The sequence below is a fragment of the Lepidochelys olivacea genome (assembly GCF_965140295.1).
Source record: "Lepidochelys olivacea isolate rLepOli2 genome assembly, chromosome: 1".
In the NCBI taxonomy this organism is placed as follows: domain Eukaryota; kingdom Metazoa; phylum Chordata; order Testudines; family Cheloniidae; genus Lepidochelys; species Lepidochelys olivacea.
Window position 1 is genome coordinate 144,720,218 of NC_140411.1, and position 27,900 is coordinate 144,748,117.

The 27,900-nt window shown below is 42.2% G+C and overlaps 1 long non-coding RNA gene across 1 annotated transcript in view; it reads left to right on the forward strand.

Moving 5' to 3' along the window:
- LOC311526813 overlaps positions 1 to 27,900 on the forward strand; it is a 53,599-nt gene that overhangs the window by 22,979 nt on the left and 2,720 nt on the right. Inside the window, exons 2-5 of the long non-coding RNA XR_014713163.1 lie at positions 4,835 to 4,995; positions 7,004 to 7,259; positions 12,812 to 13,217; positions 20,366 to 20,437. This is a non-coding gene — a long non-coding RNA (uncharacterized lncRNA). The remainder of the gene's footprint in view (positions 1 to 4,834; positions 4,996 to 7,003; positions 7,260 to 12,811; positions 13,218 to 20,365; positions 20,438 to 27,900) is intronic.

The window sequence follows — 27,900 nt, forward strand, 5'->3', positions numbered from 1 at the left end:
TGAATGGATATGGCAATCTGTTCAATGAATCAAAAGGGTTGTTGGAAGTTACAAAATCGTCCGAATTCTTGTTCTTAGCTGAGGTTATGAGAATGATTTTGAAAGTTTTGCTCCTGTGAACAATTATCTTCAAAAGGAAATAATGCACCTTGCTAAAGGAGTTGAATTGATTGCTATGGCCTCTGAAGAACTTCAACAAAAGACAGACTTTGGAAGTTTTTTCTCAGAGATTTTGTCCAAGCACCCTGTTTTGAAAGAGGCATGTAAGGAAGCACCAACTTAAATTGTGCCACCAAAAGAGCCAAACTTTCAAGATTCTAGATTTCAACTTTCAAGAGTCACAGAGCACTTAGCAGGATTCCAAAATGAAAATGAGCATAAGCAGTCCCAGATTTCTCATGAACAGATTGATGAAACCAGTGGTGAATTGCAAAGGAGATTTTCTGAGAATAGCTCTGTCATAAATATAAAGGGAAGGGTAAACCACTTTAAAATCCCTCCTGGCCAGAGGAAAAATCCTCTCATCTGTAAAGGGTTAAGAAGCTAAAGGTAACCTCGCTGGCACCTGACCAAAATGACCAATGAGGAGACAAGATACTTTAAAAAGCTGGGAGGAGGGAGAAAAACAAAGGGTCTGTGTCTGTCTGTGTGATGCTTTTGCCGGGGACAGAACAGGAATGGAGTCTTAGAACTTAGTAAGTAATCTAGCTAGGTATGTGTTAGATTATGATTTCTTTAAATGGCTGAGAAAATAGCTGTGCTGAATAGAATGAATATTCCTGTCTGTGTGTCTTTTTTGTAACTTAAGGTTTTGCCTAGAGGGATTCTCTATGTTTTTAATCTAATTACCCTGTAAGGTATTCACCATCCTGATTTTACAGAGGAGATTTTTTTTTTTTTTTTTTTACTTCTATTAAAACTCTTCTTGTAAGGAAACTGAATGCTTTTTCATTGTTCTAAGATCCAAGGGTTTGGGTCTGTGGTCACCTATGCAAATTGGTGAGGATTTTTACCAAACCTTCCCCAGGAAGTGGGGTGCAAGGGTTGGGAGGATTTTGGGGGGAAAGATGTGTCCAAACTCCATTTTTTCAGGAACCCAGATAAAGTTTGGTGGTGACAGTAGAAATCCAAGGGCAAAGGGTAAAATTAATTTGTACCTTGGGGAAGTTTTAACCTAAGCTAGTAAAACTAAGCTTAGGAGGTTTTTCATGCAGGTCCCCACATCTGTACCCTAGAGTTCAGAGTGGGGAAGGAACCTTGACAAGCTCCAAGTTATATAAAAGCTTGTCAGCAATCTGTCCTACCAGCTCTCCTCTCTCTCTTCTTCTTCTTCTTGAAATTGGAATTATTGTATGCTTTGATTGACTTGTTTGGATTAGATATTGAGAAGATGAAAGTTGAAATGGCTGAATTTAAGTCACTGATAGATAAGAGACATGGCAAAGAATTTGAAGATGTTCTAAATGCTGCCGAAGAATTAAAGGAGGCTTTCCCATGTACTTTTGAAATGTTTATAGTGGTCTTGTTATTCAGAGCATCAACTGCAGGTGGTAAGAATTCCTTTTCTTGTTTGAAAAGAATGTTATCACACTTAAGAATGAGCATGATCCATTAAAAAAAAAGAGAGAGCGAGAGACCTGTATCTCCTGTCATATGAAAGTGATTTGACCTCAAAACAGAAACTGGATGTCTCTGAGAAAGAATTCAGACACTATTATCAGACTTCAGCTTTAGTTGCATAAACAGTCTGTACTTTACACAGCACTTTCATGTTAAGAGCTATACTTTTATATTTCTGAATCTTTGAATGTTTTGAATGCTTGAATATTTATTATACTGAACAATCACATAAATAGGAATCTTATTTTTTTCTTATTTCACAAGAACAAAGTTTTTAAAAAGGCTTCTGACTGAGACTGCATGTTTCAGTTCATGAACTTCTGAAGGCCACGCACAACTGCCTCTCATCATGCAGGTGCCCCCACCGTGTTGATGTCCTGGCTATGGAACTGGAGTTAGCTTTATGCATACAGGCAGGCCACAATACCATATTGAACAGGGAAACTGACTCACACATAATAGTCTTAAAAATAATACACATTTTTCCCAGTTTGTCACAGCATGTACATAATGCTAGCTCAAGCTTTACTGGGGGCTGTCTCATCATGAAAAGGATGACCTCTTAATTTACAGTATCCTAAATATAAACAGAACTGTATAAAGGGAGTTCAAAACAGTTCCAGTGGAAACAGGCCTTGGCCTGTCAGGGGCCCTTAAAGGGCTATGGGCTTTGGGTGGGGGAGGCAGTGATTGATTATTTGTGGGCCATACTTGTCATTTTTTTCTTCTGTCACAAGGCCCTAGCCTTTTCTATTTAGTGCATCCTGAATGGTGTGTTCAGGGTCCTGTTTAGTGCTTTGTAGATTTCATTGGCATCCACACCAAAACAGGGAAGGGTATTATGGAGGTCGTTTTAAAGAAGTGAAAAAAGATGGTTTAGATATGGCTGATGGCAGGGGACAATGCTATGAGAACAGAGCTACCATGGATGCAGCATACAGCGATGTTCAAAACTGAATTCTGCAGGTAAATAAGTATGCACCCTTCATCCCATATGCTATCCACTCACTGAATCTTGTTGGAGAAGCTGCTGCAATGGTTGTTCCCCAAGTTGATCTAATTTTTAAAATTATTTTAACACTGCATACCCTGTTTTCTGTTTCTACTAGTGGTTGGGATGTGTTGAAAAAGCATATTAGCATTACATTAAAATGCCGAAGTACGACAAGATGGTCAGCAAGGGTAGAGGCAATTCATCCACTACAAACTCAGGTTGTGGGCATTCTTGATGCTTTAGATGAGATCAAGGTTTGACATTATTTTATGCCAGAAATTAAGTCGAAAGCGAATAGCTTACAAATAAACATTTCAGAGTTTTCGTTTCTTGTTTTGGCCAACGTGTGGTATATTTTCTTATAAAAAATTAACAATTTGAGCAAAAAATTTCAGAGTTAGGATCCTGACATTCAAATGGCTCATGGTTTAATTGGTGGCCTTCAAGACTCTTTGTCAAAATTAGTCTGCAAGGTTCATTGCACATAAGAAGGCTGCTTCTTCACAGTCTGAAATGTTAGGAATATCCACACCATTAAAAGAGAAATGAGTTTGAAGAAGGGAAGTCACACCAGGCAAACTGATGAAAGGTCATCAATCCTGAAGGGTTCTTGAATGTGAGGTTTGCAACCTCATCTTAGGCTCAATATTAACACAATTGGATAATAGGATGCATAAGTACAACGGAGAAAGGATTGCTTTTTTGATGGCCAAGAAACTAAAGTCTCATCAGTGAAGGCATGCTCAAAACTTAGGAAGCAGCTACCCTGAGGATTTAAACTCAGAGTTTTGAGAATAAGACCAAGCTCTTGGCCAGTTTTTACAAGAAAATCTTTAAAGGTGACTTGAACTCAAAGGTGCCTATTGATCTCCTTAACTACATTCACAAAATGTCGTTGGATGTGAATTTCCCTGACACAGAAACATGTATGTTTTTTGCTGTCTCGCTGTAATTGTGGCTGTTAATGAGAGACAGCAAAATCAACTGACCTACGAGTGTCTATAGTGAGCTCAGAAGCAAGGCAGATAGACTGTGATGAGCTAATTAATGAGATTTCTTCAGAGAAGGCTCAAAAGTTTCCTTTGCAAAAGTACTTGGTGGGTTTTTTGCAGCGGACAAGCAGGGACGGGGGCAGATTTCAGTCATCAAACTGGGCCCAGAACACCCTTGGCATGGCACTGAATATAAAAAAATAAAATGGGTATTCAAGCAAGCCATGCTGGTTGTGGAAGTCCAGAATTATACGAACTACAGTGAATTGACCTGCATTATTTTCACTGCTGGAGAAAGAGACCCATACCACACACTCCCCACTTACAGAATCTTATGATCAAATGAAAACATCCCTCCTTCCTCAAGACCCTGGGTCATAACAACTCCTACCCCTCTTGCCTAAAGGACTGGTTAGCACTTAATAGCACAAGTCCACAGAGCTATTGTTGAATAACACATGCAGTCCCTCCTTCTCTTGAGGGATATAACATTAATTTTCAATTTAAAACTTAGTTTCTGTAGCTCCATTCAAGGAGGGATTTTCTTCCCAGTACTTAACAATTCTGATGTCACTAGAAGGAGCTTGGTTTTCATGCCTTCTTCCAAAGCACTTTAACAAAAAAAAGAGAGCATGTTGATTAGTTTGATTTGCATAGTAATATTATTAGTGAGATATTGAGACACCTCATGACAGCAGTAAAGAGAATACAGAGAGAGTGTCCTTTTCTTCCTACACTGACCTTTATTGGAATTAAGATTATAGCATTGTCTCTAAAGCTAAGCAGTGTGTCACTGCTCCCTTGAAGAGCTTCTGCTTAGAACCTCTGCCAGCCCCTCCAACCTGGCTACTTACTAGAGATGTTTTTAAAAAGCATATATATCCTTATATGTGCAAAGGTGCTTCTATCCAAAATAACACCTGCACAATAAGGATAGACTCACTGCCTTTTGAATAATGTTTAGATGAAAAATGATGATTTATCCAAGAGTTTGTTCTAGAGGTCCCTGGCATCTCCAGGCTCCAAGGATCAGGGCCCCATGGAGCTTGGCACTGTACACACACAGTCTAAAAAAATAGTTCTTTATCTGTTTCATGTAAAATTATAATTGCACACTGTATAATGTAAAGAGCCTTAATTCTACAGCATGTGCAAAATTGCAGTGTGTGAAGAACATGAGATCTGTAATATTTGTATGACTATTAAGTGACTTTCTGTTTGTTTGCAGATTATTGTGTTGCTGGCTAAGGATATAAAGTAGGAAACAGTAGACAAAGAATTTGTAAACTGTTAAGACAGTCCTGATGAAGATGCGGGAGAGGCAAGGGTCTGCAGGAAGCGGACAGAAGCCTGGGATAAGTTAGCCCTGAGGAAAATGCTAAGCTGTAGGTAAGACAATACCCATGTAGGCCTCTTGCTGTTTTAACTCTTTTCCCTCTGATTGCTATGTTCCCGTGGAAAAATAAACTAATTCTGGTGTCACTGCATTTTCCTGCTGATCACAGCTTCCAGAAGGAAGTGTCTGGCAGGCACCAAACGCAGCTGGGCCTGGTAAGGAAACAAAAGTGGTAAACAGGGGTGCAGTAGTCTGGAGACCCAGTCTAAAGGTGGGATGAATCACAGGATTGCACTCTGAAAGAAGTGCAGGTGCTGGGCATGTCAAAAAGGGATGCCCATGGAAAGACTGAGGCGGGGCCAAAAATACAGCAGACCCAGAACCATAACACAGTTTCAAATTGTTGTAGCAACGAGGCAAGGTATGAACAAACTTCAACAGGACTTTATTTTTAAAGTGGAAACCTCTTTACCAAGCTGCTGCTGCACCCTCAGTAGCTCTCACTCAGCTTCCTCAACTTCCCACCCCCATTCCTGTTTCCTGTCCTTTCAGACTCCCAACAGCCAGTGCTCCCAGTTCTAATAATTACAAGCAGCATCTAAACACCACATTCCCTCCTCTCTTAAACTCTCCCAATTAAAATAAACATTGTTGTTCTAACCACAGGAACAAATATGAAACAAGACACTGTACTGTTGGCAGAAATATTACACTGAAAACACTGTGGATACCACATAACATAGTCTCTAGTCCAGACAGGTGGTCGTCAGGGTCTGACAGGCCATATCTCAAGCCCCAGTTCCAGTGCAATGTCTTGTTGTGTTGGTACTACGGTGAAGTCATCCAATGCAGACTGGGTGTTGGCATAATCTCCTCTTGGTGCATAGGCAGGTGCAAGATAAGAAGCATTCCATACCCGCCCATCAGAAAGTTGATAGGTGTAAGGTCCCTTCTTCTTTATGATTTTAAGAGGAGCTCTGAATTTATGGTCCCCTTTGCATAAAATTCCAGGTTTTCATATTTTAACGAAGGAACCACACTCAAACTTTGGTTCCTTAGCACCTCACCGCCCGCTTGTGAAAGCCTGAGACTTTGCTTGGTTCTGTTCAACTGTTTTTCTCACATAATCCTCGGATGGGGAATCAGGTCGTGCCTTTAACAATCCAGCAATGTTCAGTTTAGTATTCATCTGTTTCCCATGCAGTAACTCTGCAGGCGATCTTTGCGTTGTGGCATGTCGTGTAGCCCAGTACGCTTGCAAGAAATCAGTAGTGAAGGTTATCCATAATCGCCCTTCCAGTTTAGCCGTTTGTAAATTCTCTTTCAAACTTCTGTTAAACCGTTCGATTTCCCCATTGGCTTGAGGGTAACATAGGGATGACCTTCTTTGTAAAATGTTCCTCACTGTTAGAAAAGTTTCAAACTCCAGAGAAGCAAATTGACTACCATTATCTGAAACCAGTTCTTTGGGGTTACCTTCCCTACTAAAAACTGAAGAGAGGAACTTAATTACTGTAGCAGAAGAGATTTGCAATGTAAATGCTACCTCAGGCCATTTACTGAAATAGTCAATTAAAGTGATGGCATAATGGCAGTCAATTAGAGCAGTATCAAAGGGTCCTACAATGTCAATCGGCACTTTTTCCCATGCAGATTCAGGAAGAGGAACAGGCTGTAATGGAGGGGTACATGTCACTGCTGTCTTATCATGCATTTGGCAAGTGACACAGGGTTTTCTGAGTGCTTCATTTTGAGAGTCCATCCCTGGCCACCAATACAGATCCCGTAGTCATTGTTTGGTTCTGACAATTCCTTGATGAGTATCGTGTGCCAGGTGTATGAGTTTTGACTGTAATTCTTCTGGCACAAGGAGCCGCTGTGTACCTCGTAGCACACAGCCATCAAACAAAGGAAGTTCCTCCCAAATTCTAAAATAAGGCAGCAAAACTGGATCAAGGTTTTTAGGGTTACTGGGCCATCTCTTTGTCAGAAATTCCTGTAGTATTTGTTGAATTGGACACGCTGAACAAGCAGCTTGAAATTGTTCTTTTGTAACTGCAGTGAGAGTGCTTGTAATAAGTGCAACTACTACTTCCTCATCCTCCAGTGGACCATCTGGTGAAGGCAAAGGCAGGCAAGAAAGGCAATCAGCGACCACATTTTGGTTTCCAGGCTTATATTCCAGTTGATAATTGAAAGAGAGTAGTCTTGCAGACCATCGAGCAATACGGTATCCTGTTCTTCCCAGTCCTTTCGTGGTGAGCAACGTCGTTAAAGGGCTGTGGTCTGTGCGCAACTTGAATGTGCAGCCCCACAGGTGAGTTCTCCATTTTTCAGTAGCCCAGACACAAGCAAGTGCTTTTTTTTTTTTACTGTAGAATATTTCCTCTCAGCATTACTTAGAAGCAAATGCAACAGTCCTCTGTGTGTTGTCCTCATGAAGTTGTGTGAGGACAGCCCCAAGTCCATAATCAGAAGCATCAGTAGTTACAATTGTGGGCAATGTAGGACTGAATAGTGCAAGTACTGTACTATGTACAATCAATGAGTCAGAGACATTGAAAATCCTATGTACAATCAAGTCTTTCACCGTTTCGAAACTAGCTTGTACATCTGTTGTCCACACTAAGGTTGAACTTCTCTGTAGTAAGTCTCGTAACGGTTCAATGACAGAAGCATAATTGGGAATGAATTTTGCATACCAGGAGGTAAGACCCAAGAAGGAACGTAAGGTTTCCAAATCCATTGGAGGAGGAGCATTTGAAATTGCCAGGATATGATCTGGATCAGGTTTTAGTCCAGCCTGTGAAATTGTATGCCCCAGAAAGGAGAGTTTAGTTTGTCTAAATTTGCATTTGGACCTATTGAGCTGGAGGCCTGCTTTGCTGATGCAGTTTAGTACAGACTGCAGGTTATTGTCATGCTCCTCAGAAGTATTTCCAAACATGATAATATCATCCAGATAGCACTGAATTCATGTTGAGTCTTCAGAATCAATTACATTTTTTTGGAAGATGCTTGGGGCAGATGCAAAACCGTATGGAACACATTTAAAACAAAATAGTCCCTCATTTGTATAAATGCTGTGAGGTCTCTGCTATCTTCATGCAACATAACCTGGTGGTATGCGCTCTGCAAATCAAGAGTAGAAAACATCTAGAAAACATCCACGGAGTTCTGCAAATACTTCTTCTATGTGAGGAAGAGGATGGCTGTCAATTACAGTAGCTTTATTTGGCTTCCTTAAGGCCACACAAAGGCAAATGCCTCCACCCTTCTTCTATGTCACTACTATAGGTGAAACCCATTCCGAGGAGTCAATCTCTTCAATAATGTCCTTTTGAACAAGTTTTCTCAGTTCCTCTGAAACAGCTTTCCTGACTGAAAATGGTAAGCGCTGTAACTTCTGTTGTACAGGCATCACATTATTCCACATTTTAACTTTATGCAGAAACCCATAAGCACAGCCGAGTTTCTCCTCAACCTGGTGTTGAGTCCCAGCTGAAACTGGTGTGTGTACCACAAAAGTGCTTTGCTGAGGAAGATCAATTCATCCATTAACTACTCTGAGATTTAAAGCAGCCAATAAATCTCTGCCAAGGATAGGAGTGCCTTTGTGGACAATGTAGAACTCTGCAGTTACACAGCAATCACAAAAAGTAACTATTGCTGGCAGGCAGCCATGTACTGGAATATGGTTTTTCAAATAGCAAACCAAGTGAAGTTTGGGTTCAGTAAGAGGCACATCTTTAAAGTAATGCAAATAGATGGAATCAGGTAGTATAGATACTGCTGAGCCAGTGTCCAACATTAGCTGAATAGAGTGTGGTTTGCCTGAGGGTATGGCCGAAATGTTTACAGTGCACTTTATTTGTTCTGGAATACGTGCAGTAGTGATTTTGTCCATGCTCAGCACAGTAACATCTGGTATTATAACTGCATGCACCTGTTGATTGAACTGGCTACTGCAACATACTTTAGCAAAATGCCCAATCTTTTTGCAATGACTGCACTGAGCTACTTTTGCCGGACATCCTGTGTAGCTTGCAAGGTGTTGTTGGGATCCACAGTGAAAGCATGCTTTTACTGTATCTTGAATTTGCTGATTCAGTGGTTTTTCATTAGTTTTCCTCTTGTAATCGTTTGTCTTCACAGTAGTGAACTTTTCTGCAAAGGAGTCACAGCCTGGACTGTGCCTCCTGTGTCCATGCTCATTATTTTGGCTTCAGCTATAGCTGACTCAATCTGAGTAGCAATGGTTATTGCTTTTTCTAGTGTAAGTTGTGGTTCTAGAAGTAAGCTTTCTCTTACACAAAGCATGTTTGTTTTCTCAATGAGCTGGTCTCTAATCATCTCATTTGCCATATTCCCCAAATCACAAGTTACAATCAGACTCCTCAGGGAAGCAATAGACTGCATTATAGTCTCCCTGTTTTCTGCTCATACTGGCAAAATCTGTAGCAATGACCTACTACATTCACTTTTGGCACAAAAAAATTCTTTAATGCAGTCTCATATTTATCATCTGCAAGGGGAAAAGTGTAAAATATATGCTGCCCTTCTGCTCCAAGGCAGTGGATTAGCAGAGCATGCTTTCTTACTTCAGAAATCTCTGTAGCACTGATTGCAAGCAGATAAATTGCAAACATATGGATCCAGGCAGTAAAAGCAATTGGAGGCTCACCTGGGCTTTGCAGAAAGGGTGCAGGTGGGTTCAGAGGCAGAAGATCCATATTCGTTGCCAAAATGTTGTAGCAACAAGGCAAGGTACTAACAAACTTCAACAGGACTTTATTTTTAAAGTGAAAACCTCTTTACCAAGCTGCTGCTGCACCCTCGGTAGCTCTCACTCAGACTCCTCAACTTCCCCCCCCCCCACGCTCCTGTTTCCTGTCCTTTCAGAATCCCAGCAGCCAGTGCTCCCAGTTCTAATAATTACAAGCAGCATCTAAACACCACACAAATGAAAACTCCTCTGACACAGTAGAATAAAATCACCTATTTGTCAAAATCTGTTTGAGAGCCTGATCATACTGAGAGCTGATGTCAGTGGTAGAGGAGGTTGGGGGCAAGATCAAATTGACACCCCCCACACACAAACACACACACATTTTCCTTTGTTGTTGAAGCATTACTCAGAGCAGAGAAAAGGGGAGGAAGGATTTTTGGGACCAAAGAATTGAGGAACGTGGGCAGACTGATCATTTACACCCTTCCTCAATGGAAGCTCCCATTATAGTTTTACATGAGATAGATAAAGAACCAAGAAAATATGTTCTAGTCTGCACACATGGCCTAGCTCTAGGGGGCCTTAAATGCTACTGTCATACAATTTATTATTAATTAATTATTTGTAACAAAGTACTGGTTTTCAGACACCTGATACTGATCAGAGACTGAAAATATAAAACCAAACCGCTCTTAATCCCTACCTATGTGTATGAGTGAATTAAAAATACTTTCTCATAGTACCTATTGCCAGCATTTAACTTTAATACTCAGTTTGATTAAAATTTAATTCACCTCATGCTGCCTTTTTTTTTTTTAAGAAAGCTTAAGTTTTAATAGTGATCGCTAAAAATCTGCCTTCAATCTAGAGCTTTCTCAGTGTCACAGCTCTGGAGCCAACAGCCAAATAGTTGTGTAAAAAATAGTACTGAAAAGCTAGAAGCAAGGGTTTTTTTTTTTTCTCCTCAGTTTGTTGTTGCAGATCAGGTGTCCAGTATTTTTTCATCCAAGACATTTCTTCTGTGATGCAGCACAGACCCTAGGTAATTGGTTTGTTTAATAGAATGAGTTGTAAGGCTGGCTTACCCAGAACTTACTTTTCTTAGGAATACTTGCTGTCTTAAAATCTTTGAAATTTAAACAGTGCTTTTCTTCTATTAAACCAATATAAAAGCAGGATAGACTTAACACTGGCTCCCACCCAGTACTTATCACAAATGATACACATTTTGGTAAGATGGCTGTAGCCATGGAAAGACTCTGAGCTATCAATTTCAATATTAGTATTATAGTGTCACTTAAACTCAGAGAATGCCTTGCAGCATTGAGAGTTATGTGCATACATCAAGGAAAAAATGTACAGATAACGTTTTATTTTCAAATCAAGTACCAGTCAATAAATGCTTTTTTACCACAGGAACTTTTAGACTGCTGTGCTGAAGAAAATAGCCATAGCATTTTTTTAAAGCACTAATGTGATGTATTTCATTTTATTATACACATTAAAGGACAGAGCAGCAGTTATAGGGAAGTGAGTTCCACTCCATTCTAATAAATATTTGAAAAATGTAAACTTATTCTTCTTTATTTTTTTCCATTCCTTACAGACAGATAAAAGTATAGGATAAGAACATGAACCCCTTAGATTGTAACTAGACCAGGACAGCACAGTTTAAGCGTAGCATGTTGTATCTTGAAACTGTTATGCTTTTGTTTTGTATGCTACTCTTCTAAATTTTTTAAGAAATCTATCAGTCTGTAGAGACAGTAACCATTGTTGTTCTTACAACCGCTCTACCACCTTGTTATAGAGGAGATGTGCACAAAACTCTCTTAAAGACTTTCTTTCTGCTGATTTACTTGAACCTGAAATAAGTCTCTCATATGGGAAGGGTGTTGTCAAGGTTCCTTCCCCACTCTGAACTCTAGGGTACAGATGTGGGGACCCGCATGAAAGACCTCCCTAAGCTTATTTTTACCAGCTTAAGTTAAAACTTCCCCAAGGCACAAAGTCTTTGCCCTTTAGATTAGGTAAAACGCTGCCACCACCAAGTGATTTAACAAACAATCAGGGAAAGGACCACTTGGAGTTCCTATTTCCCCAAAATATCTCCCCCAAACCCTTACACCCCCTTTCCTGGGGAGGCTTGAGAATAAACAAGATGAGCACAGACCAGCCTTGGATTTTTAAGACCCAAAAAACCCTATCAGATTCTTAAAAAACAGAACTTTATTAGAAGAACAAAAAAAGATAAGAGAACAACTTTGTAAGATCAGAATGGAAGATAATCTTACAGGCAGTCAGATTCAAAACATAGAGAATCCCTCTAGGCAAAACCGTAAGTTACAAAAAGAGGAATACACATTTCCTCCAGCACAGCGAATTTCACAAGCCAAAACCAAGAAAACTAACGCATTTTCTAACTAGGTTATTTACTAACTTTACAGGAGTTGGAGTGCTTCCATCCTTGATCTGTTCCTGGCAAAGGTATCACACAGACAGACCAAAGCCTTTTTCCCCCCTCCAGATTTGAACATATCTTGTCTCCCCATTGGTCATTTTGGGTCAGATGCCAGCCAGGTTACCTGAGCTTCTTAACCCTTTACAGGTAAAAGGATTTTGCCTCTGGCCAGGAGGGATTTTATAGCACTGTGTACAGAAAGGTGGTTACCCTTCCCTTTACATTTATGACAGGTGTGTGTAAGCAGTGTCAGGATGAGCTCCACCCTGACATCTGGTGGTGAGGTGTGGCAAGTTGTGGAAAAGAACTTCAGGGGCCGATCTCATTTGCATAGGCACACCCACCCCGCCTAGAATGAGGCCATAGCTGCCCAAATGGTCACTTTGGCTGCTGTGGGATCCCCAGTGTCTCTATTATTGGGGTAGGAAGAATAAATTGTTATTACCCTGATTATGGGAACTGTGCTTGGAACTGTACTTGGCCTTTTGTTATGATGGAGGGACTCACCATCAACTAAGTGGCACTCACTAGGCAAGGGTTCCAAAACTCTGACTTGAGAGAGGCTGAGGATAAGTATTAATACTTGGTGGCATGGGCCCCTGGGTGAGGGCCTTGCATGCTAATTGCACTTCCTCCTCTCTCCACTGTGGAATATCAGAGCTAATTTTGATTTCATTAGAAGTCTAGTTACAGGCTGCTGAGCTCACTTTGGGCTAACAGTGCACCAGTACTGAGGCTCCCCTACTACAAGCTGAATTCACCAAAGAGCTGAACTGACTAAGAGCTGAAATCACTGAACGTTGTGTTAAGTAGTGGGGGAGCCTGAAGATATATTGTGGAGCAGTTTGCGGGACGGCTGGAATGCCTTGTGGACAGGCTGGTGGAGCAGTTCGTAGGACAGCAGGAGCTGCTGATGGGACCCAAAGCAGTTTGTGGACCGGCTGGTGGAGCAGTTCATGGGACAGTGGGAGCTGCTTGTGGGCCGCGGAGCGAAGCGGAGCAGACCTGAGCGAAGGAGTTCGTGGGATGGCTGGCGGAGCAGAGCGAAGGCCTATGGAGCTGTGGGGCAGTCAGCTTCAGATCATGTAAGTTGCCTCTTACCCCCGTCCCATCTCCACCCAGGTTGGGAGGTAAAGCTCCGCAGCTACACTTTCAAACTCTGGGGCTGCCCTGACCAGGGACAGAGACTTTTGGGTCATTGGACTTTTGGGACTTTAGGTGATTTGGGGTTGCTGGACTCAAGAACCAAAGGGAAAAGGGCATGCCCCAATTTGCTTGGGGTGGGCTTTTTTTTTGCTCATGGGTTGTGTTATGAATCCTGTTGGTGGTGTTTCGCCAACATAATGCCACATTGTTTCTCTCTGTTATTAAAAGGCTTTTTGCTACACTCAGACTATGTGCTTGCGAGAGGGGAAGTATTGCCTCTTGGAGGCGCCCAGCGGGGGTGGTATATATTTGTCCCAGGTCACTGGGTGGGGGCTCGAGTCGGTTTGCATTGTGTTATTGGAGTGGATTCCCTAGATATTGAACCCGGCCCTTGTTGCTGACAACTCTGACGGGCAGAAGGGTTACATGTGTTTTGTTCTTTATGGAGAGAAATATAAACTGGCCTCTTTTTCAAACAAAGGGCATGGCTACACTTACAGATGTAGAGCGCTTTGAGTTAAACCCACCTTCAGAGAGCACAGTAGGGAAAGCGCTGCAGTCTGTCCACACTGACAGGAACAAGTGCACTGGCGTGGCCACATTTGAGGCACTTGCAGCGGCATTGGAAGCGGGGCGTTATGGGCAACTATCCCACAGAGCACCTCTTCCCATTCTGGCGCTGTAGCTTGAGGGAAGGGGGTGGGGATGAGGCATTCTGGGTCCTGTCCCAACGCCCCATGATTCATCGGTTCGCATCTTAGCAATCCCTGTGCTCCCGTCCACATTTGGCTCTGTCTTTCAACGTTTTTTGTACTGCGCGCTCTGTGTTCCCTTTCGGTCTGCGGGAATGGAGCCCGAACTGCTGAGGAGTATGGTGATAAGTCTCGCCAGCACATCACATTTGGCAGTTGAGTTATTCCTTATGATCCAAAGTGACAGTGAGGGCTCAGACGATGATATCGACTCAAGTAACGCATATGACACAAGTTTGCTTGTGGCATTCACGGACATGCTCACCACCGTGGAACACCGCTTTTGGGCTCAGGAAACAAGCACTGAGTGGTGGATCACATCATCATGCAAGTCTGGGATGATGAGCAGTGGCTGCAGAACTTTCAAATGAGAAAAGCCACTTTCGTGGGACTGTGTGAGGAACTCGCTCCCACCCTGCTGTGCAAGGACACAAGAGAGAGCTGCCCTGATGGTGGAGAAGTGGGTGGCTATTGCAGTCTGGAAGCTGGCAACTCCAAACCGCTACCGATCTGTCGCTAACCAGTTTGGAGTGGGGAAGTCGACCGTTGGAATCATGTTGATGCAAGTTTGCAGGGCCATTAATCACATCCTGCTCAGAAGAACTGTGACTCCGGGTAATGTGCATGGCATTGCGGATGGCTTTGCACAAATGGGTTTCCCTAACTGCGGAGGGGCAATAGATGGCACACATATTCCAATTCTGGCATCAGCCCACCTAGCCTCCAAGTACATTAATTGGAAGGGATATTTCTCTATGGTTCTCCAGGCACTTGTGGATCACCGTGGGCGTTTTGTTGACATTAACACAGGCTGGAGCAGAAAGGTGCATGACACACGCATCTTTCGGAATGCTGGCCTGTTCAGGAAGCTCCAAGCCAGAACTTTTTTCCCAGACCAGAAGATCACCGTAGGGGAAGTCAAAATGCCCACTGTGATCCTTGGAGACCCCGCTTACCTTTTAATGCCGTGGCTCATGAAACCCTACACAGGGAGCCTTGACAGCAGCAAGGAGGGATTCAACAACAGGCTGAGCTGGTGCAGAATGACTGTGGAGTGTGCTTTTGGCCATTTAAAGGGCCGCTGATGCTCTCTGCATGGGAAGCTGGACCTGGCCGATGACAGCATCCCCTTGCTGTACCCTCCATAAAATTTGTGAAGGGAAGGGTGAATGATTCACTCAGGCATGGAACTCGGAGGTTCAACACCTGGAGGCTGAATTTGAACAGCCAGAGAGCAGGGCTATTAGAGGGGCCCAGCACAGGGCTGCAAGGATTAGGGATGCCCTGAGGGAGCAATTTGAGGCTGAAAGCCACCAGTAATGTCTGGTGCCCTGCACGGGAGTGAAGTGCAATGGTTCCAATGTTAGTAGGAATCTGTGTTTGCTACACTGACTTGCAGTGCCTGGAAAGATTCGCTGAGAGCACTCCATGCCTGGCTAAGCAAACAGGAAGGGGATTTTCAAAATTCCCAGAGAATTTAAAGGGCGGGTCTGATGGTTGGTCACCTGAGGGCAGGGCAGTAGAGTTCAATGTGATGACCAGAGTGACTAGAAGAGGCATTGTGGGACACTTCTGGAGGCTGATCAGAGCGCATTAACAGACCAGAGCGTCCACACTGGCATCATACAAAATGTTATTCCACTCGCTGAGGTGGAATACCAGAAGCAGACTAGTCACAGAGTCAGAGCGCTCTACGTGCCTTGCCAGTGTGGACAGGTAGTGAGCTAGTGCGCCTGGGGCTCCTCTAATGCACTGTAACTCACAAGTGTAGCCAAGCCCTTAGATGAGGGGAAGTAACGATGGATGCCTTTTTGCCTCCCAGAGTAATGTTAGTAGTTGGCTATTGAGTGGTTGGCAATTTCTATAAGCATGGGATTTAATTCACAAGCTCTTAGGTGATCCTCAGGGATCTCTGGAATCTGGAATGACAATCAAAAAGATTAGTATCTGAACAAAGCATTGAATGTTGAGTTTCCAGTGTAGAAATTTCAGCCTTGACCCATACAGAGATTATCTCAGCACTGATAAGGGATAATAAGCAGTTGACCAATAGACACTTGAGGATAAATGAACCCACTAGGGCCTTAGTCAAGAGACATGCCTATGTTTTTCGGACAATGGTGCCTAATTGACATGGTTTACAATATTTGGGGTAATCCCCCTGGCCAACAATACTTGTAAAAAATATCACACAAAGAAAGTTCTGAAACTGTAGCAACTGCACAGGTTGAACTTGAAATTTGTGGATCTCTACAATTTTATAGCAAAGTATAGAGACGTCTGGAGAAGATGAGGATATTAACATTCCACAATGACAAGATCAGCAATTACTCATATTGGAACACGCCTCTGCCTCTGCCCCGCCCCCCCCCCCCCCACACACACACACTTTTTATATACAGCACAGTGATTTCTACAACGGTAAAAAAAAAATCTATTTTAAGACATAAGAATGAAGGCCATTGTGCTATACACAACCAAGCTATTTCAAGACTTGCAAAAGGCCTTTTGTTTAAGTCCCCAGAAGAATGGATTACATTTTGCATTGTTAAAGCAGAAATTAGAAGCCAATATTAATTTCAATTCTCTAGATGGATCATTTTAAGAGGTATCCTTTGTTGTAAATTTCCTTCTCCTTCACCCAGAATTGTATAGCTATCTCCATTTTATTATATCCTTCTTATTGAGGGAATAGTTGTGCTATTAAAATAGTCTCCTCACTCAGAAACGTAATGGAGAAGACTTGTTACTGAAAGATTTTTATGGGGTTGATTTCATTTACTGTTAGGGAGAATTCTGAGGAATCAGAATAGTGCATGTTAATGAGTATTTAGTATAGCTGCTTTTCTTCCAGCACATATCTTAGAAAAAATACTTTCTGATATTAAATAATCATTTTTTTACACCTGATTGTAGGACATTCTCTCATCTGCATTTTAAAGTGTAAAAATAACAAGATGCTGCCATCTAGTGCGCAATGCAAATGTGAGCTGCACTGCGGAGTCTACATAGTTTTGACCAAAACCATTTCATCTATTCACACATGTCCAACACACAGACACGTTTAAATAAAGAATAATTCAGTTGTACAAAGCTGTATGTAGAAAAATGGTCATATCAGAAAAGGCTTAGCCATTCCCATGGGATTCTAATATATATCCTTGACTCAAATGTGTTTAATCTAAGTTGACAAATTACAGCCTGTCATGAGGTACAGTAATTGCTTGCCAATGCCAGGACACTAGCATTAACATTTGCAGAGGATGTTGCTAGACAATTATTATTGTTGCCTCTTGGCCCAAGTAGTTATAAATTAGCCAATATTTAGGGCCTTGCTGGGTTGCTTCCATAAGAAGGAGAAATTGATTATATGAGACAAGTGTTTCTTTGGTGCAATCCTTTTTATTTAGACAAAGTTCTGTTTCCATTAACACAGGAGGCCCAAACAACAGGAGACAGTGCCCTTGCTCACATTTCCAAGCCTGCCTTTCCGGACAGAAATGTGCCCAAAAGAAGCTCGCTCTCTCCTGGCATCCTTCCAGGGCAATGTTCACACTGCTTCCGTGGCTTTCTGGTTCCTTTTACACACACTCAGACAATCAGCTGTAACCAAATTCATGTCCCAGAATCTCCCATTTGTAACCAGTCTCATCCCCTCCCTCCCCGCCCAAATCCCAAAACAACCCAGGCCCACACATCTCAGCTTCTACTCAAAACTTGCCATATGGGTCTGATCTTTGGGTGGTAGCTTCTTTTCAGTTATCATAAAACAAAGAGGCATTTAATTGCTTCCTCATTTAGCATGAATGAAAGATGGCTAGCACATCCATCAGCTTCAATCAGAGCTGTGATTGTTCACAGATCAAAAACAAACTTGCTGACAGCCATTAACACCCTTCAGTACAACACTGTTCTAGCCTGAGAGATTATGGGTGTGGGTTTCTACGGGGCTCCATTTGTATTCTGTGTCTATGAGGCTACAAGGGGAAGATCATGAGATATTTCATCTGGGATGCCATCAGCATCTGGATGAAATGCAGCTCTTGTTTTTGATTGAACCCAGTTGACATAGTATCTCTATTTTCCCATTGACTGGCTCAGATAGGGACTTGGATAAGTTGGCTGAAGTTCAAGCCAGATAAGCTAAAAGCGATGTTGCACAGTTGAGGGAAGTATCAAAGGTAGGCATGGGTACCACTCATGATACTGACAATGATCTTGAAAACTCTGCATGTCTCCTGTTCACACCACAAGTACTCCTGTTCTTTTTGTGGATACAGACTAACACGGCTGCTACTCTGAAAGATGAGCTATTACCAGCAGGAGAGTGAGTTTGTGTGTGTATGGGGGTGGGGGGGATGTGAGAACCTGGATTTATGCAGGAAATAGCCCAGCTTGATTGTCATGCACATTGTGTAAAGAGTTGTCACTTTGGATGGGCTATCACCAGCAGGAGAGTGAATTTGTGTGGGGGGGTGGAGGGTGAGAAAACCTGGATTTGTGCTGGAAATCACTTTAGATAAGCTATTACCAGCAGGACAGTGGGGTGGGAATAGGTATTGTTTCATATTCTCTGTGTATATATAAAGCCTGCTGCAGTTTCCACGATATGCATCTGAGGAAGTGAGCTGTAGCTCACGAAAGCTCATGCTCTAATAAATTGGTTAGTCTCTAAGGTGCCACAAGTCCTCCTTTTCTTTTTGTTCTGACTATGTGAGAGATCTATTTCCCCATAGGCTGCCACAGCAGTTGAGGTTATTGAAGGTGCTTGTGCTAACAAGTGTCTAGATTTGAGCAGCTCAGAGCTAGAGTCAGTGTGTTGTCGGAGGAGAGACCAAGTTGCTAGCATTCTATTTCCCCTTCCCACTAATCCAACAGAGCCATGGTCTGTTGACCTCCCAGGGCATGATGTAAGATCCATCGCTTCACTCTGGCATTTGTTGCAGTGGACAGTGTTTATGGGGGTATTTTCAGAGTCTTATCAGGCCTTCTCAGCTCTCTGTTGAACACGTCAGTACTCTGACACACCCAGCTGAAGGAAAACCCTTTCAGGCAGAGCTACCAATAAAACAGCCTTGGCTTAAAGTGCTGCAACCAAGCAGCTGCCTTTAATGTTTGTTTGTTAGTTTAAAGGTGCAGACAGCCAAATTCTAAGTCTTATTGTTTAACTGTTTACAGACTGATCCTGAGCTTACAACACTGTCTGCCTTGCTCAAGACCAGGGGTTCTCAAACTGGGGGTTGGGAGCCCTCCGGGGGTCATTAGGTTATCACATGGGGGGTCGCGAGCTGTCAGCCTCCACCCCAAACCCCGCTTTTCCTCCTGTATTTATAATGGTGTTAAATATATACAAATATGTTTTTAATTTATAAGGGGGGGTCGCACTCAGAGGCTTGCTATGTGAAAGGGGTCACCCGTACAAAAGTTTGAGAACCACTGCTCCAGACCTATAAACTGAGGCTGGAAGCACCTGCAATGCTACATTTGACCAGAAGGGGACATGACAAGGAGAGTGAGTTTTTTCCATAAGTCAATATGATTAGGGTTCTCAAAAATTGTTCATATGCCCAAAGAAACCTGAGTTCTTTAAAGTAGTTTTTGTTTGTTGTTTGTTTTTGTTTTAATGCAATATAACTTAGGATACAAAATAAATACACTTTTACCCCTCAGCTAAAATTCTACTGATAGTTGACACTAGACCAACCGAATTCACTGGGGCAAGCAGATGCCAGGTATATATCTTGCAGGTCTCCCTTATGCAAGCAGAAAGCTCTCAGAAGTGGAATGTCAAACGTAGAGGGAAGCTTTCCCAGTCATGTGAGTGTTGGAAAGCACTTTGAGTTAACCTAGGACTCTCAAGAGCTAGAAGTATTGATTACTCTTCTGTGTGTGCCATGTCAACGTTAATAAAACACTTATCTCTGTAACAACCACATGGGCCTCTCTGTGCTTCCGATGAACTACAATACATGAGGCCAGAGCTGGCTAAGTCCCACCTGCATACAGAGGAAAGAACAAGAGGAAAGGAAGAAAGATTAAATGGAACTTCTCTTCAAAAAGGGGAGGTCTGTGTTATTTACTTCCAAGCACTGGGGCAGCCCCCACAACAGGGAGTATTTTAAACTAGGGAATAAGAGCAAACATTCTTGTAACATTCTATACTATCAAAGATGACAGGTTTAAGAACAATCATGTTATATTTAATCAGACAGTGTACATTGTTTTAGCTTATTGTCAGCATTAGCGGTGGTAAAGAGTCAGAGTGAATTTACTGTCAAAACAAATATCCTGCCTTGTAATACTTATCTTTATGTATTTTTTCTGTCTCTTTGCAGATAGCACACATGCGACTGTTCCCATCAGTCTAGCCTTATTAAGAGCCAAAAAGGAGATCACCCTTCTAATTGGTAATTTTAATTATAGTCATTCTATTCAGTCCAATAACACTTATGAAACAGCTGTTTTCTATCATCCTCTCTCCAGCAAAGTTTTCGGTATTATAGGTTTTCTCTCATGCATGATAAGCAATGTCAGATATTTGTTCAAATGCCCTTGTAGACATATTTACAAGGACAAAACCAGCTGCCAATTGCAACAAAGTATTATTGAATATCGGGGATCTGTTCCAAGAAATGGTGACAAGCACCTTGCTACAATACACTATGCTAATTTTGTTCACAATATTTTCACATTAGATAAACTAAAATTAAAAAGGTACTTTATTAGTACATGAAAGTGGCCATAAATTCTATAACCATATTCAGACCACTGTAATATCCTACATCCTTGTCTGTTTCAAGGACACCAACCTGGAACTGAGAAAGCAAGGGAGAGTCAAACTTGAATGGCTGAGATATGGCGTAACAAAAGCAAATACTTTCTTAGAACAGATAAGTAGAGGGGGACAAATACTGCTCTCCTTCTATTACATTCAGCCAACCCTGCTGACATCAGTACAAGAATAATCAAGCTGAATTTAGCCCATTCTTTCTACCATTACATTTTCCCACCATAAGTTAATTAGAACAGTTTAAATTTCAGTCTGTAATTCAAGGACTTCATCCCCTAGGGAAAGATTGTGGATATGCCCTTTTGTTCATGGGGGGGGGGGGCGGGGAGGGAGGGAGGGAAATCACACATCAGGATCTTGGATTTCATTTACAAAATGGTTAACGTTTATTCATCACTTTTAGAAAGAAAATCTTAATAGCTCTACAGTAGCCTAAACAGCTACAAAAATTCATTCTGGTAGCTTTGTCTCAATACCCTTTCCCACATCTCCATTAGCTATATATACTACATTACATAGACGCACATGAATCTTAAAGGAATGCTGTGTAATTTACACAAGATTCTGCAGACGTAAACAGCTTTCGCCCGTTGACCTTCAGCTCTCTCTACCTACAAGAGGCCTGAGTCTCCTCTTTCTACACCAGTTTTACAGCAATTTAACACCACTGATCTAAGTGAAAGGAGAACAACTCAACAGACTCCATATCACCAATGTGTTTATGTTTCAGAATTCACCTTTTAGTTGCTGATGTCAATATTGTTCAAAGTACATACATAATAATCCCATCCATTTTTTCTACTTAGAATAGCACAAGTCCATGGCCCTTCAAAACATCAGGAGAAGGGGAGGGGAGCAGGGATGATTTATACACTAGTCATCTTGCTAAATGCTACTTCATGGGGGTGAAGAATGGAAAGATAGAGCACAGCTCTGCTATTCCCTGCAAGCAGAGATATGTCTACACTAGCACTTTTGTTGGTAAAACTTTTGTTGGTTGGGGTGTGAAAAACACACCCCGCACTGATAAAAGTTTCACTGACAAAAGCACCAGTGTGGAAAGTCGCTATGTTGGTGGGAGAATGTCTCCCACTGACATGGCTACTGCCGCTCGTTGGGGGTGATTTAATTATGCCAGCAGGAGAACTCTCCAGCAGGCAGAGAGTGGCTAAACAGGAAACCTTACAGTGACACAGCTGAAGCGATATAGCTGCGCCATTATAAGGTCCATAGTGTAGACATAGATTGTGGGGGGATCTAGTGGTCAGTTTCACTATAGGGCTCAGTCCTGCAAGGTACTCAACACTCTGGGTCCCATTCTAGCAAAGTACTTTAGCACATGCTTAACTTTAAAGAGATCAGGTTTCAGAGTAGCAGCCGTGTTAGTCTGTATCCACAAAAATAAAAAGGAGTACTTGTGGCACCTTAAAGACTAACAAATTTATCTGAGCATAAGTTTTCATGAGCTGCAGCTCACTTCATCAGATGCATGCAGTGGAAAATACAGTGGGGAGATTTTATATACACAGAGAACATGAAACAATGGGTGTTACCATACACACTGCAACGAGAGTGATCAGGTAATGTGAGCTATTACCAGCAGGAGAGGAGGAGGAGCGGGAGGGGGAGGACTTTTTGAAGTGACAATCAAGGTGGGCCATTTCCAGCAGTTGACAAGAACATCTGAGGAACAGTTGGGGGCGGGGAATAAACATGGGGAAATAGTTTTACTTTGTGTAATGACACATCTACTCCCAGTCTTTATTCAAGCCTACGTTAATTGTATCCAGTTTGCAATGTAGACAATGGATCGTCAGTAGGTTTCCGGTATAGGGTGGTGTTTATGTGACCATCGCTTACTAGCATCGTAGTGTCTATACCGGAAACCTACTGACCGCTATGCTTACCTACATGCCTCCAGCTTTCATCCAGACCACACCACACGATCCATTGTCTACAGCCAAGCTCTACGATACAACTGTATTTGCTCCAATCCCTCAGACAGAGACAAACACCTATAAGATCCCTATCAAGCTTTTTTACAACTACAATACCCACCTGCTGAAGTGAAGAAACAGACTGACAGAGCCGGAAGAGTACCCAGAAGTTACCTACTACAGGACAGGCCCAAAAGAAAATAACAGAACGCCACTAGCCATCACCTTCAGCACCCAACTAAAACCTCTCCAACGCATCATCAAGGATCTACAACCTATCCTGAAGGATGACCCATCACTCTCACAGATCTTGGGAGACAGGCCAGTCCTTGCTTACAGACAGCCCCCCAACCTGAAGCAAATACTCACCAGCAACCACACAACAAAAACACTAACACAGGAACCTATCATAGAATATCAGGGTTGGAAGGGACCTCAGGAGGTCATCTAGTCCAACCCCCTGCTCAAAGCAGGACCAATCCCCAATTTTTGCCCCAGATCCTTAAATGGCCCCCTCAAGGATTGAACTCACAACCCTGTGTTTAGCAGGCCAATGCTCAAACCACTGAGCTCTCCCTCACCCTGATAGACCCTGTTGCCAACTGTGTCCACATATGTATTCAAGGGACACCATCATAGGACCTAACCACATCAGCCACACCATCAGGGGCTCGTTCACCTGCACATCTACCAATGTGATGTATGCCATCATGTGCCAGCAATGCCCCTCTGCCATGTACATTGGCCAAACCGGACAGTCTCTATGCAAAACAATAAATGGACACAGATCAGATGTCAAGAATTATCACATTCAAAAACCAGTCGGAGAACACTTCAATCTCTTTGGTCACTCGATTACAGACCTAAAAGTGGCAATTCTTCAACAAAAAAACTTCAAAAACAGACTCCAGCGAAAGACTGCTGAATTGGAATTAATTTGCAAACTGGATACAATTAATTTAGGCTTGAATAAAGACTGGGAGTGGATGTGTCATTACACAAAGTAAAACTATTTCCCCATGTTTATTCCCCCCCCCCACACACACACACACACACACTATACCTCAGACATTCTTGTCAACGGCTGGAAATGGCCCACCTTGATTAGCACTACTTGATTAGTCCCCCGCCTCCCCAACCCCGCTCTCCTGCTGGTAATAGCTCACCTTACCTGATCACTCTCCTTACAGTGTGTATGGTAACACCCATTGTTTCATGTCCTCTGTGTATATAAAATCTCCCCACTGTATTTTCCACTACATTCATCTGATGAAGTGAGCTGTAGCTCACGGAAGCTTATGCTCAAATAAATTTGTTAGTCTGTAAGGTGCCACAAGTACTCCTTTTCTTTTTAAAGACAGCCATAATCCTTTTGATGTCAATGGGACTCTGCACATCCTTAACTGGTCTGCTGAATTGTGGCCAGAGTGTTTGACACTTTGCAGGATTGAGCCCATCATGGCTAGCTGCACTGTGCAAACCCCTGATATTGTCATCCATGGTCTGTTTGGGATACATTATTATTATGATTATGCCATTAGTGTGAATGGAGCTGTACAGGCAAAAAAGACTTGTCCTTGTCCTGAAGAGCTTACACGGAACTTTAAAACAAAAATGGCAAGAGGAGGGAATAAAACTTTGTGTTGTGAGAAGTGTAAGGGAATGGGAAGAAGGGGACAACATTAACATCATATAGTGGATTAGATGAGTAACATGTTTGTCCTGAGGGGGTTGTGATTCCCCCCAGCCCCCACCCAGCATGTGATTTTTTTAAAACTCCATCTTTTTTTAAAAAGTCTGTGTGCAGGACAATTCTGAAGTAGAAAGTAGTAGGAATCTGGCCAAGTCATGGTGCATAATGATGGGTACACTTGTATGCTACCCTTCTTCCTCTACCACCCTGTGCAATTTCTTTTGGGTCTATTTAGTTTTTACAAAAAGAAAAGGAGTACTTGTGGCACCTTAGAGACTAACAAATTTATTTGAGCATAAGCTTTCGTGTAGCTCACGAAAGCTCATGCTCTAATAAATTGGTTAGTCTCTAAGGTGCCACAAGTCCTCCTTTTCTTTTTGTGAATACAGACTAACACGGCTGCTACTCTGAAACATGTCATTAGTTTTTACAAATACTTTTGTTCTTTATAATTTAGTACTAGAGGTAAATTATCCTAATAGTACAGGTAGAACATGTTTCCTTCATTTAACCATGAATAATTCATTTCATGTTTTCAGACAGCTACTGCGAGCATCTGTGACCTTGTGATGAAAAAAGCAAACTATATGGCTGTCTAAGTACTTCTTTATGAGCTAAATTCATTCGCTCAGTCAATCTATATTTTTCTTTAGTTTCTCATCTAAATACACTCTTCTAGCTTAGATATATAAAGGCTTTCTTCTTTTTTTATGGATTTTTAGCAAAGGGAAAAGTGTTAATGGGCCACTTCATCTTGAATGGTTTCAGAGTAGCAGCCCTGTTCGTCTGTATTCGCAAAAAGAAAAGGAGTACTTGTGGCACCTTAGAGACTAACCCATTTATTTGAGCATAAGCTTTCGTGAGCTACAGCCCACTCGTCTCTAAGGTGCCACAAGTACTCCTTTTCTTTTTTCATCTTGAATGGTCCGTTGAAGTATATGTTAACTACTTATGCTAACCAGTCTGTTCCACCTTGTATTTAGCAGTGACACTTAGGCTGCATCTACACTACAGCCCTTGCAGCAGCACAGCTGCACCAATGCAGCTTCACTGCTGTAAGCTTGTGATGGAGATGCTCTAAGCCAACAGGAGAGCTCTCCCATCAGTTTAATGACTCCACCTCCCACGTATAGCAGTAGCTATGTCAACAGGAGACGCTCTCCTGTCAGTTTAATGACTCCACCTCCCACATATGGCAGTAGATATGTCAACAAGAGACGCTCTCCTGTCAGTTTAATGACTCCACCTCCCACGTATGGCAGTAGCTATGTCAACAGGAGATGCTCTCCCGCCAACATAGCGCTGTCCACACTGGTGCATAGGTCAGTATAACTTACGTCGCTCAGGGGATATTCACATCCCCTGAGCGACGTAAGTAAGTTGTAGTGTAGACAAGGTCTGAGTTAGTTTCCCTGACTTGAAGAAGAGCTTTGTGTCAACTCAAAAGCTTGTCTCTGTCACCAACAGAATTTGGTCCAATAAAAGATATTACCCACCTTGTCTATCTAATAACAGCAGCTGTAGCCAAGCATTATGCAATAAGCCCTTACATGTTAGTGATCCTTATGCAATCAGCTGCCTCAAAATCTTTCCGGTAAATCTTGACGTACAACATCCTTGCTTCTTCCTTTACTAGGTAGTCTGACAGCTGTGATGAATTATGCCAAATTATGAAGTTTTTTCATGATGGGAACCAAAGTCTGCTCAGCATCAGGCAAAATGATTTTCACATGTGACTTAAGCCAAACTCGAACCAGGGTATCCAGAATAAAAAGTAATGCTCCTGTTAGCCTCAATTCTGTTTAACCATGTTTTTCTTTTTCTGCTGCCTGCATTAGATGGAACTCAGCTGTGAGCTGTCATATGCACAGCCAAGCGTTTGGATCCCCTAGCCACATGTGAAATATTGCTGTTTAATATTTGGAATGTTAGCATCGAGGGGCCTTGATACAAGTCCCATTGTGGTAGCCACTGTACAAGCACAGAGTAAGAAACAGCGCCAGACCTAAAGAATTTACAGACTCAGAAGAAAGGCAGATAAAGGGCTTGTCTTAAGCCATTTTTCTCTGCACTTATACACTGTAGAACTGGTTATTTTTGGAGTAAAAGTACATCATTTGCCATTGCATATGAAGATTAAGACAGGCAGTGCATGAAGCTAGAAATCCATTAGTTAGGGCTGCGGCTCACTGCCTTCTGAATTTAGGGAGCTAATCCATTGTGCCACAGCCAGCACTAGTGCAAGGCAGGGAGTCTGAGATGAGAAGGGCTGCTCCTTGGTAAATGAACAGTAGAGCTGCCAGCACATGGCTGGAAGTTGAGAGAGTGGCAGTTAGGACAGGGGTACAAGAGAAAAAACTGGAATGCAATTGAAGCCAGTTTGATAAAGAGAGAAGGAGCAAATATGCTAATAGGAAGTAAAGAAGTAAGTGGGGGAAGGTAACAACAGAAAAGAACAAATGGCAGTTGTTAGGGGGCTTATTCCTTCACCCACTTACTTCCTTGGTCCTTCTCGCATGAACAGAGAGCAACAATACCCGAAGTCCAAAGGTGCAAACAATTCAATGTTCATTGGGGTGAACTTCCAGCAAGCATGATTCCAGTTTCCTTCCTTAGTGTCCCCCTTCCCAGCTCTGACACCACAGAGCCTTACACCTGAGTCCCTGTTCCCATTCCTGCCCTTAGCCAAACATAATTCCAATTTCCCCACTCCCATTCCCTGTTCCCATTTCCCCCTTTAGCAAAACATAATTCCAATTTCCTTACCCCTATTCCCATTTCCCCCCCCCCACCCACATACCCACTTCCTGATTGACTGCAGACTATATAGTAAAACTTGAGTTCTGCTTAGCTATACCTTAACCAATCATTTTACTGAAATTTAACTAACCAATCCTAACATATTGTAACATGATTATGTAACCAATTATATCCCACCACCTTAATTAGTTTACACCCAGCAAAATTAATTATACAGCAGACAGAAACAATCACAGAACCAGACAGAGATTATACAGACAAACAATGGCAAAGTAGTAACTATAATGAAAAACAATACAGAAGTGGGGATTTCACGTCTCAGCTATTGATAAGTGAGTTCTTGCCAGACAGGATGCTATCAAACTAAGTTTCCTTTTACATCTTCTAGGCACTTCCCTTTCTCTGGAGGCGATAGGCATTATCAGGACAGGACTGTATTCCTAACAGCCCAATAGCACCTTATTTCAATATGACTAGGTTGGAATGTGAGGAGGTGACCGGTCGCTTCCCATCTTATGGCTGCTTCTGCTGCAAAGCCAAAGGCCTTAGCCTAAGAACAGGGCCTCAGACTATCAAAGTAAGAGAAGGACCTTACACTGGCAGACAGTGATTTTGAGTCTTTCTTTTATACCTCTAACTAGCCAAGTGATAAGAATATACCTAAATTCTTAGAGTTACAGACCTTTACAG